This window comes from Triticum aestivum, chromosome 4D (assembly GCF_018294505.1).
Source record: "Triticum aestivum cultivar Chinese Spring chromosome 4D, IWGSC CS RefSeq v2.1, whole genome shotgun sequence".
Classification (NCBI taxonomy): Eukaryota; Viridiplantae; Streptophyta; class Magnoliopsida; order Poales; family Poaceae; genus Triticum; species Triticum aestivum.
Genome location: NC_057805.1, coordinates 218549851 through 218561388, shown reverse-complemented (window position 1 = coordinate 218561388; position 11538 = coordinate 218549851).

Sequence of the window (11538 nt, the reverse complement as noted above, 5' to 3'; positions counted from 1 at the left end):
TTGATTGTAATTCTTTTTAATTTTGCCTTTCTACTGTGTAAATTGCAAAAAATATGGAGTTCATAAAAAATGTGTCGTTGTATTTTTGTTTTTTGAGAGGTTCGCTCCTCTATCCTATGCAGTTCTTTTTTATTTAAAGAAAATAACATGCGAAATAAATGCAGTTCCAGAAAAAAACTAAAACATTGCAAGAAGTTCACCTCCTTTTATTTCTGCCTCGCGGTTCTGAAAAATGCAGTTCTCTAGCCTCGTTCATGTAGTCCTGCATGCAATTTAAAAAAGATACAGAAAGACAAAAAATGTCATATTGTTCACTTAAACTCATGTCACGATTCACTTTTCCCTTAATGTGGTTCACTTCCCTCGTATCTGCGGTCCACTCTCGTTCATTCAAAAGTTAGAAAAATAACAAAAAAGAAATCATGCAGTTCGCTTGTCTGTCTAATAAAGTGCGGTTTTCGGTCAAAAGCAGTGCGTTATTCTATCCGATGCGGTGCATGTATGTTTGCAGTGCACTCCTGTGGTTCCCTTGTAAAATAATCCCCATTGTAAAAACAATAAAAAATCAACACAGAAGAAGTTTGTTTCTTTTTAGATGAAGTCCACTAGTTTTTGCCCTGCGATTCACTTTCACCAACCGAAAAATGCAGTTCTCTAGTCTGGGCCACGCGGTTCACTAACTTTGACCATGAGGTTCACAAAAGCGTTAAAAAGTTAGAAAAAGAGAGAACTTACAGGGTTCACTTGCCCATCTGATGCAGTGCGGTTTTCAGTCTTAAGCAGTGCAGTATTCTGTTCGATGCGGTTCACTCGTCGATTTTGGTGTCGCAAAAAATAGTGTCTGTATTCCGGTAAATTCAAAATTACTCTTTAACCATAAGGAATTAGAGAGCGTGTTATACATGAAAAAGTTGTCCCTCATTGATATCTTTCCAACGACGTATAATTTGTATCATTTTGATCAACGGTTTGTAAAAATTTCACGAAAACGGCCGCTGGCTCTCGTCGTCAGCAGCACAATTTTCAAAATTAACTAAAAACCGTAAAGAATCTCAAAAACATTTCAACATATGGAAGTTGCGCCTCGTCCGTAGCTTTCCAAAGGCATATCATACGCCTCGTTTCAACAAACGGTTCAAAAACTGGAGCAAAACAGTACAAAAAATTGCAAAAAATTCAAAAAAGCACAATTCCGCGATTTACTAAATTTAAAACTGCTCTTAAATCGTAATGAATTATAGAAAATAATAGGTATGAAAAAGATGCGCCTAGACGATATCTTTCCAACGGTGTATCATTTTCTTCATTCCGACGAGAGGTTTAGAAAAAAAACGTGAAAAAGCGTTCGCTGCCACTCGTCGTGCGCCGCACCGTTTTCAAAACTGCTCTTAAACCTTGAGGAATCTCGAAAAGTGTTCAACGTGACAAAGTTGCGCCTAATCCATAGCTTTTCAACCGTATATTACACGCTTTTTTCCGATAAACGATTAAAAAACTAGAGCAAAAAAGGTACCGGGAAAACACAGCGTGCAGTTTTTTTGCGACAAGAAGTTCACTCGCCCGAGTACTGCAGCACACTTGGTTCAAACAATGGCGTGCACTTGCGTTGAGCGTGCAGTGTACAAGTGTTATCAAAATAGTTATTCTGCTAATATTAGTAGAATAGACCGGCTGTATCATGACCCCCCCACACACACACACATAAACACTATTCTGATCACAACCTCAACTTTCCCCTGTAGGAACCCGATCTTCGGGCTAGTCGCAACCATGTCTCCCCGCGCAAATTATTCTGGTCAATCATGTTCTATGTGATGTAAGTGTAATCTGCAAATGGTTTTTAGCAACTAAATGCCCATTTTAAATAGGAATCTCGCTCATTGGCGGATTTGCTCTCGGGTCATGATGAACATGCTTCTGTTTGCAATTTTACTGCCTGAGTTGTTCGACCTGAACTTCCCCTAGTGCTCGGTTGAAATTCCGCAAACATTGCCCAAATGGGGCTTGCGATATACCGTTGAAAGCTACGGACACGAGTATCATGACCCAATTTAAATTTTTGGCAAAATGTAAGCGGTTTAAGAGCAGTTTTGAAAACCGTTTTTTCTTCATACAAAAAACAAGAATCGTATTTTCGATCTCATTTCTAAACCGTTTATCGAAATGAGGCTAATAATATGGCTTTGGAAAGCTATTGCAAAATCACTCCTTCCACTTGTTGAAAGGTTTTCTAATTCCCTATGGTTAAAGAGTAATTTGGAAAATCATAAAATTTCGCAAACCGAACAGCCGAGTTCATATTTTTTATGCCACTTCTAAACGGCTAATCCAATTGAGGCAAATGATATGGCGTTGGAAGCTAAGTAAAATGCGCTACTTTTTCATGTTGAAAGTTTTTTCGAATTTTGTACGGTTTTAAAGTAATTTAGAAAACGGTACAAGTTCCACCAAGTTCATATTTTCGAGCTAATTTTTTAAACATGCGTCCGAATGTAGCAAATGATATGGCGTTGTAAAGCTTGAGGAAGTGCGAAACTTTTTGGTATATTGTCTCTCCCAATTCCTTACGGTTTTAAGTCAATTTTGAAAATGGCTAAAAACGTATTTTGGCCGTAATGTCTACAGACTTTACCGGAATGGGGCAAATAATATACCATTGAAAAGATATGGAAGTGCGGAACTTTTTCATGTAGTTGGTTTTCCCTGATCCCGAGCCGTTTTCAAGTAATTTTGAAAACAACGAGATCACGCATTATGCCTTTATCGTGAAACAGATTCTTCGAAAATGCACCGCGTGAAGAATTTGAACTTCTCGGAATGTCTACTTGAACTTCACTCTGTTTTTTCACGTACTTTTTTTGCTCGTAGCTCTCCATCCACTCACCGGAATTGAGCAAGTGATATACCAATGGAAAGTTATTGTAAACACGCAACTTTCCCATGTTGATCATTTTTTTCATACTCGCGACGCTTTTAAAAGTTTTTCATCTGAAATTCATTCAGTGTAGTTGTTGAACTTCCTGCTGTTTTCACGTTGAACTTCTGTGACGTATTTTCATTTGTAATTTTCTCATCCATTCGTCAGTGTTACACAAATGATAATCGTTTTGTAAAAACCTCTCTCACAATAAGTTTTTTAACTTTCTCCGACCGAGGACTTGAACTTATAACAAAAAAAAATTGGACCATGCTTTTTAACTTATTTTTCTCATATTAAATACACCATGTAGTACATGAACTTTTTCCATTATTATAATTTGAATTTTTTATTTTCTTTTTGAAATCAAATTTCTCCCAAATAATAACTTAACTTCTTTGTGGATTGAGAGAATAATTTTAAAATGCAAAAAAAGAATTTCTTTTTTGTGTTTTTGAACATGGAAATACAAGGTGAACCTCTCTCGCAAGAATTTTTGAACTTCCCCGGAAAGAGCACTTGAATTCCTTTCAACACACTTTCCAAGCTTTTATTTTTCTATACTTTTATTCTCACTTGAAATGTATCCTTGTAGTACTTGAACTTCTGATTTTTTTTTCACTATGAACTTCTGTAGCATTTTTGTGTATACGTCGAATTACACGCAATTGAAGGTCAGACGTCATTTTTTGCCATTTTAAAACATGTAATTGGAGGTCGGAGTCCCGCAATATAAATTCTGAATCGTGCACGGAGGTGCATGTGAACTTCTTGCAACAAATCCGAGTTTTTTATATACTTCAAACTTCTCTGTTATTTTAGTTTCAACTTCTTAGGCATATTCTTAGAAAGGAAATATCTTTTTAAATAAGCATCAAACATTTTTTTCTAAATTGCACTTCATAGTTTTATTTTTTCCTAGAGATGGTAATAATTTGAGTTCCCCGTATATTCTATTTTAATTTGAACTTCATCATTTTTATTCTTTACGAACAAGGAAAATCTGAGTTTCTTTATCCCAAAATGGCACAACCAAATGATTGTTTAGCCAATGAATCGAAATTCTCTATTTTGTAATTTGGACTTCCTGGTTTATTTGTTTTAGCATCAAAATATCCTAGTTTTGTCATAAATATTGGGCCCCCTCCACATTTTTTTAAATTTTGATTTATTTATAAAAACATAGACACAAACGGGAGAGAGAATTATGTGTGCATAAAGTGGGTAACAATTTCCAACTTTCCCTCGTCGAGCACTTGAACTTCTAGCAAGAAATTTTATTCATTTTTTGAGTTGGTTTTAAAAATGCCAAATGCCAAATGGCATTGGTTTTTGTTTTTGTTTTTCGAACATGTAAATCTTAGGTTTTAATAAACTCCAAACTTCCATGTTATTTTAATTCGAACCTCACGTTGGTTTTATTTTGTATTAGCGGTTAGAATCCGAGTTTTCAATAAACATTGAACCGCTCCATTACTTTAATTTGAACTTCTAGGTTTCTTTTAGAAACGGGGAAATCCATTTACTAGTTAAATTTTCTAAACTTTTTATTATTATTTTAATTTGAGCTTCCGTTGTGGAAACTTGTTGAACAAGAGGAACTTTTTGAATTTTCCCGGTCTATGCACTTGAACTTCTAGCAACAAAATTTTTGGACTTCGCCTTTTTACTCCTATTTTCTCATACGACACACACACCATGCGGTACGTGAACTTCCGTCTGTTCTCAATCTGAACTTCTTTCTATTTCACTTTATTAACAAAAAAATATGAGTTTTTTATAGACATCGAACTGCTCTAACTTTCTTTTTCAACTTCTTTGTGTGCTTTTTTACAAATGTGAAAAATGGAGTTTTGTTAGAAACATTGAACTTCTTCGTTATTTTGCATAGATCTTATTGGTCTTATTCTTTAGTAACTAAAAAAAATGAGTTTTCCAATAGATATCAAACGCTCTGCTTTTAAAAGTTGAACTTCTTTGGTTTTATTATTTAGTAAAGAGAAAAACCCGAGTTTTAATATGCATTGAACTACTCTGTTTTTTAAAATCGAACTTCGCGGTTTTAATCTTTAGTATCGGGGAAAATCTAAGATTTTATAAACATCAAACAACTTCATTTTTTTAATTAGGGCCTTTTGCTGTTATTCATTTGTATAGGGGAAAATTCCTTGTTATGTAATAAACATCGAACACTCACGTATTTAAATTTGAACTTCCATATCTTTTTAGACTTTGACTTTTTATTCCTTTTTTCGTATATGAAACAAACTCCATATACGAGTTACTATTTTCAGATAGAGCATTTTTGTTTCAAAATTGTAGTGGGATGAGAGAATTATTTTAAGACACCCAATATTTTCTTTGATATACCCATTTTACTTAAATCTGAACGTCTAGATTTAACATTTTATTGGTGAGGGCTCTTTCTCTTCTTGGTTTGTAAAGATCGAACTTCTCCATTATTTTAAAATGAACTTATTACTTTTTCCTTTAGTAACTTGAAATATATGAGTTTTATATAAACATCAAATCGCTCAGGTGTTTTGATTTGAACTTCTACATTTTTTTAGAAATGCGGAAAATACAGTCAACATCTTCGTTTTATTCATTAGTAACGAGAAATCATCTGAGTTTTTCTTAACCTTCGAACTTCTCTCTTATTTTAATTAGAACTTGTTAGAAAAATATGGTTTTTAAATAAATAAACAATTCTCTAGAATTTGCCTGTAGAACATCATCAAAATTTGCATGTAGAACATCATCAAAGAAGAACATACGTAGTTGACAATGTAGTACACTACCATAGTTCTCAAAGATTAAGTGAGACATTGCAATAAACATAGCCATCCTATTTTTCCTATGAATATTCTTTAATTTGTTCTTACAAAAATTGTTATAAGTGCAGCGTATGGGTATGTACAACGATACAAGTCACCTTTGTAAAGTTGACTTTCGTATTTCACATGTACAACAATACAAGCATGTTTTCGTGAAGAAACATATAATATTAAAGTGTACACGTAATTTCACCTCTCATAAACATGCACATTTTTATTGAAACTAAACAAGCACTTTGTTTAGTCAACATGAAACATGTTGCAGATTAACCACATTTTTTGTCAGTGTGTTTGAACTTCTGTTTTTCTCTTTATATACAAGAAATACAATAATGTTCCTGACATTTTACTTCTTCGCACAAGCGCACTACAAAGTTAATGTGAAATAAAATAATTTTTTAAGGGACTACTACAATCCACCTCCCAAAACAACACTTAGACTTGGGGGATTTATTCCTCTGTTGTTTCTAGTATGGCCTTCGAACAGGGTTATAAAAGTCAGGGGCTTCGCGACTGGAACTTCCGAAGAACGAATAAAAGAAAGGATGTATGCGAAACATTGCAAGAAGTGTTACATTTTTCCAACAACAAAAAAGGTGAACTTCATGTTTTTCTGTTTTGAACTTGTATTATAGTTTCATCACTTTTGGCTGGAGCTAACTGAAAGGAAGAAGGAATGAACAACAAAACCAAAATCTGAACACAAATAAGAAGAAAACAGAGATTTGAACTAGCACGAGCAAAAAGTGTGGTCGTGCATTTTTTCTGAACTTTTTATGCAAGAACTCTAATTTTTTCACGCCATGTTCTTCCCGAACTTCAATTTCCTCGATGGATCAATGGGTCGCGGAGGCCCTTGCGGATGACAACTGCACCGTCGAGTGTTGGAACCGTCTTGGGGAAGGACGTTCGAGCCGCGCAGGGCGGTTGGGGACGGCTACATCGGCGGGATCCGGGAGCTCATCATCCGCTGTCGGTGGCATCTCACCGCACAGATGGGGGAGAGGGACTCGTCGTGCTTTGCAAGCGGCTTCGTAGGGAGACGGCGAGGAGTGGAGTGGGCGGCGGCCGTTGCTGCGATGTGTCACCAGTAGCGCATCGGTAAGGTGTCCCACATCTGCGGCGCTTAACTCCGGACCGGGGAGGATATACGTGGTGGGTCGTGGCCGGGCAGCGAGGCGGTAGTCGTTGAGCGGGGTGGATGGCGAGCCAGCGGCCGGGGAGCGGGACGGCCGTCGAGCACCGGGGCGGCGAGATCCAGGTGCGGTGGCCGGTGGGTTGCGCGTGTCGGGGTGGGAGGAGGAAGAAGCATGAACGAATGAATTCCGTAGTAAATCATCACACTTCCATAAGTTGAGAAGCCACTTAGAAAAAGATATGGAATCAACATATGACTTCGAAGCAACTCGAATATCACAATACAAAACAAAACAAAGTATTGGCTTGCAGAATAAACCAGAACAAACATATGATAGAGATTTCGTCCGAAGTTTTTGTGGTGGGGCCCACACGGGCTCAATCGTACAGCACCATCATGTACAAGGCTGTGCACATGACATACGAAGCATCCCCGAGTCGGCATAGCCAAGGACTCTTTAAGACACTACGAGACCACTGTAAAACCAAACGTGTACAGGCGGACCAGTAGACGTCGAACCCCAATCTCATATCATGCATCTGTCGGAAAGATATCCTAAGGCTACTTGAATTCCCACTTATAAACTCCCGAAACTTTCTGGTTATGCAATCTGGTGTAGGGGATACAGGGGACACAAAATATATCACCCAAACTAACAATCCCTAGATCCAGCTGTATCCATCCATCAACACATAACCAAGAAACCTTCGGAAATCGTTTACCTCAACCTTCGAAAAACATCCGTTATACAAGTTATCGCAATACTCCCGAACTCCCACCCCAGTACTGGGTGGCGTCGAGGTGATCTCACCAACAACTGCATAAAAGAGGTTTCGATGTCGGCGAAACTCAGGTATTCCAGAACTGCAACGATAAAATTGTGACGACAACACCTCGAAGCTCAACTCCCCGGGACACTGCCACAACCCCTAAATGTCAGGAGGCACCAAGAACAATGTTCTCGTCAGAAAACCATCGGAACGATTCCAAGATACCCGTGTGACCCTAAATTTTTTTTAGTGAAATTTGAGGAGAGAATAGTCAAAACTTCTACGTCAGGAGACCTCACCAGAGCGACGAAGAGACTGAGGAGTAAAAAGAATCCTACTCTCCGATATATATAATCCTAAGACTCAAAACATTTTTGTTCTAGACTCAACAACGCCAGCGATTCGATCAAGCAGGGGGCTCCTAAGTCGGGGATGTCTCTGATTACCAACTTGTAACGCCCACGATGCGGCTATATCTCCCACGTGTCGAGGCACGACTTAGAGGCATAACCGCATAGTGGTTTTGTCGCAAGAAGGGTCATCTTCACACAATCCCATGTAATGAACAAGAATGGGATAAAGAGTTGGCTTACAATCGCCACTTCACACAATACATAAATATAATTCATACATCATCCAAAATACATACATATAGACCGACTACGGTCAAGATCCAAATGAAAATAAGATAACCCCAAATGCTAGATCCCCGATCGTCCCAACTGGGCTCCAGTACTGATCATCACGAAAAGATACATAGTAACGACCACGTTCCTCGTCGAACTCCCACTTGAGATCGACCCCATCATCTGCACTGGCATCGTCGGCACCTGCAACTGTTTTGGTAGAATATGTGAGTCACGAGGACTCAGCAATCTCACACCCGCGAGATCAAGACTATTTAAGCTTATAGGAAAGGATGGTGTAATGAGGTGGAGCTGCAGCGGCAATAAGCATATATGGTGGCTAACATACGCAAAAGAGAGCGAGAAGAGAAGCAATGGAACGGTCGTCTTCTAGTAATGACCAAGAAGTGATCATGAACTCCTACTTACGTCATACATAACTCAGATCGTGTTCACTTCCCGGACTCCGCCGAGAAGAGACCATCACGGCTACACACACAGTTGATGTATTTTAACTGGGTCAAGTGACAAGTTCTCTACAACCGGACATTAACAAATTCCCATCTGCCTCATAACCGCGGGGACGGCTTTCGAAAGATAATACCCTGCAGGGGTGTCCCAACTTAGCCCATCATAAGCTCTCACGGTCAACGAAGGATAAACCTTCTCCCGGAAAGACCCGATCAGTCTCGGAATCCCGGTTTACAAAACATTTCGACAATGGTAAAACAAGACCAGCAAAGCCACCCGAATGTGCCGACAAATCCCGATAGGAGCTGCACATATCTCGTTCTCAGGGCACACCGGATTGTCCAAGCTTCCGATAGGCCAGACCAGAGTTGCCCCTGGTGGCCACCGGCGACTGACAGGTTGGACCAATACTCAGAGGAGCACTGGCCCGGGGGTTTAAAATAAAGATGACCCTCGGGCTCGTGAAAACCCGGGGGAAAAGGCTTAGGTGGCAAATGGTAAAACCAAGGTTGGGCCTTGCTGGAGGAGTTTTATTCAAGGCGAACTGTCAAGGGGGTCCCATAAATCACCCGACCGCGTAAGGAACGCAAACTCAAGGAACATAATCCCGGTATCTCAGAAACTAGGGCGGCAAGAGTGGAACAAAACACCAGGCATAAGGCCGAGCCTTCCACCCTTTACCAAATATATAGATGCATTAATTAAATAAGAGATATTGTGATATCCCAACATATCCATGTTCCAACATGGAACAAACTTCAACTTCACCTGCAACTAGCAACGCTATAAGAGGGGCTGAGCAAAAGCGGTAACATAGCCAAACAACGGTTTGCTAGGAAAGGATGGTTAGAGGCTGACATGGCAATATGGGAGGCATGATATAGCAAATGATAGGTAGCGAAGCATGGCAATAGAGCGAACAACTAGCAAAGCAAAGATAGAAGTGATTTCGAGGGGTGGTCATCTTGCCTGCAAGGTTCTCAGAGATGTCGAAAGCTTGATTCTCGTAAGCGTACTCAACAGGTTCCTCGTTCACGAACTCGTCTCCCGGATCTACCCAAGACAAGAACACAAACAAACGGAACCACAATTAACCACGAGAAATGCACAAGCAACATGATGCAAAACATGTATGATATGCAAGATATGATATGCGATGCATATGCGTGCTCCGGAAGGAAAATGATGAACAAGGCAGTAACTTGGCAAACCAAGCATGCCACTGGAAAGATGAGATGATTTCGGTCGAAATCGATATAAAGATCACCGGAAACGGATGTACGGTTTGCAAATGGCAAGCAAAACAAGAATGACACGAATCTGCGATTAACAGCATGATAGCACTTAAAATGCAATAAGCAACAATGCTACACACTGCAACATAGCAACAAAGCATATTACAGTAATCTACAGGAGGTGCTTGACAAAAGATGAACACTGAGCTACGGCTAGTTCACAACATATCAAGCTGAAACAAGCAGGGCAAAAGTGCAAAAGATAACAGGTTCACAGACTTGGTGAAATTACTGGACATGGCAGAAAACAGCATCAGGTAGCAATGTTCAGAGCATGAATCAACATTCTACAGGAACTTAACATAGCAAAACAAGGCATGGCAGTATTCTACTAGATGCATATGACAAAAGTCCCTTACTGACCATAAGCCAAAAAGGATCAGAAGATATGATGGCAAGCATGTGAACATAGCAAGTTTCGTTATCAGGTTTCAGACTTAGCAGAAAACAGAGCATGGCAGAAATAATAATATGTAGGCCTCTTTGTGAGCTTGATGCACTCACCACAAATCAATTCATGACAAAAAAAGCATACCTACAGCAAGATGGCATGCTTATGAAGCTATCCATGGCAAGAACAAAAGCATAGCATGAATGGATCAACTACAATAAGCTTGACAATATTGCATATCATGTTAAGAATCTGTCAGAAATATTTTATAGCAAAAGTAGAGCAAGATTGAGTCATTCTATGGCACTCCATAATTGCAAACAAGGGCAGGAATGCATCAATTACAACTATAGCTACAAAACATCCTTACTGAACATCTCCAAAATATGCATGGATCTCTCTGTAGCATCATGTTTACATAGCAACAAAATAACAGCAGACAAGGACTTGGTGATTGTCCCTGAAATCAGAAACATTACGGAGCCTAGTTTGGAATGCTTGTGCTAGTCACCACAGAGATCACAAAAATACATGGCATACACCACTGGAAATATGGCATGGCATACAACAAAACACATGTAGAGCTCATGCCCATAAGATGCGCAGATTAAATGATACAAAAATGACAAATCTCCAAGTTCTGATAAGAACCAGCAGATAACAGCAACTAGCCCTCTTGCAACAGAGATTTGGGTATCAAGATGACCTCTAATGAACATGGTGCAATTGAACAAAATGTAGAGCATCACGAGACGAACAATTTGACATATTACACGCACGAATCAGAGCTACATGCAAGAAGTTATGCAAAGAGGAACAGGGGCATATACTGTGAAATATCAAAGACTTGGAGAAATTTAGGGTTTCGGGAAAGTCAACCATAGGCTGTTCTTAGATCCGATCGAGCTCAAGCTCCTTCGACGGCGACGGCGCGGCCACCGGAGAAGAGGACGGCGAGGCGGCAGGCCGGAGGAGAGGAGGGAGGCCGGGGCACGGGACACGGTGGCGCACGACGGCGGGGCGCGCAGCGACGGGCGGCGGGGCCCCCGAGAGGCGCGGCGGCGGCAGTGGGTGAGCTCGCCGGTGAGCAGTC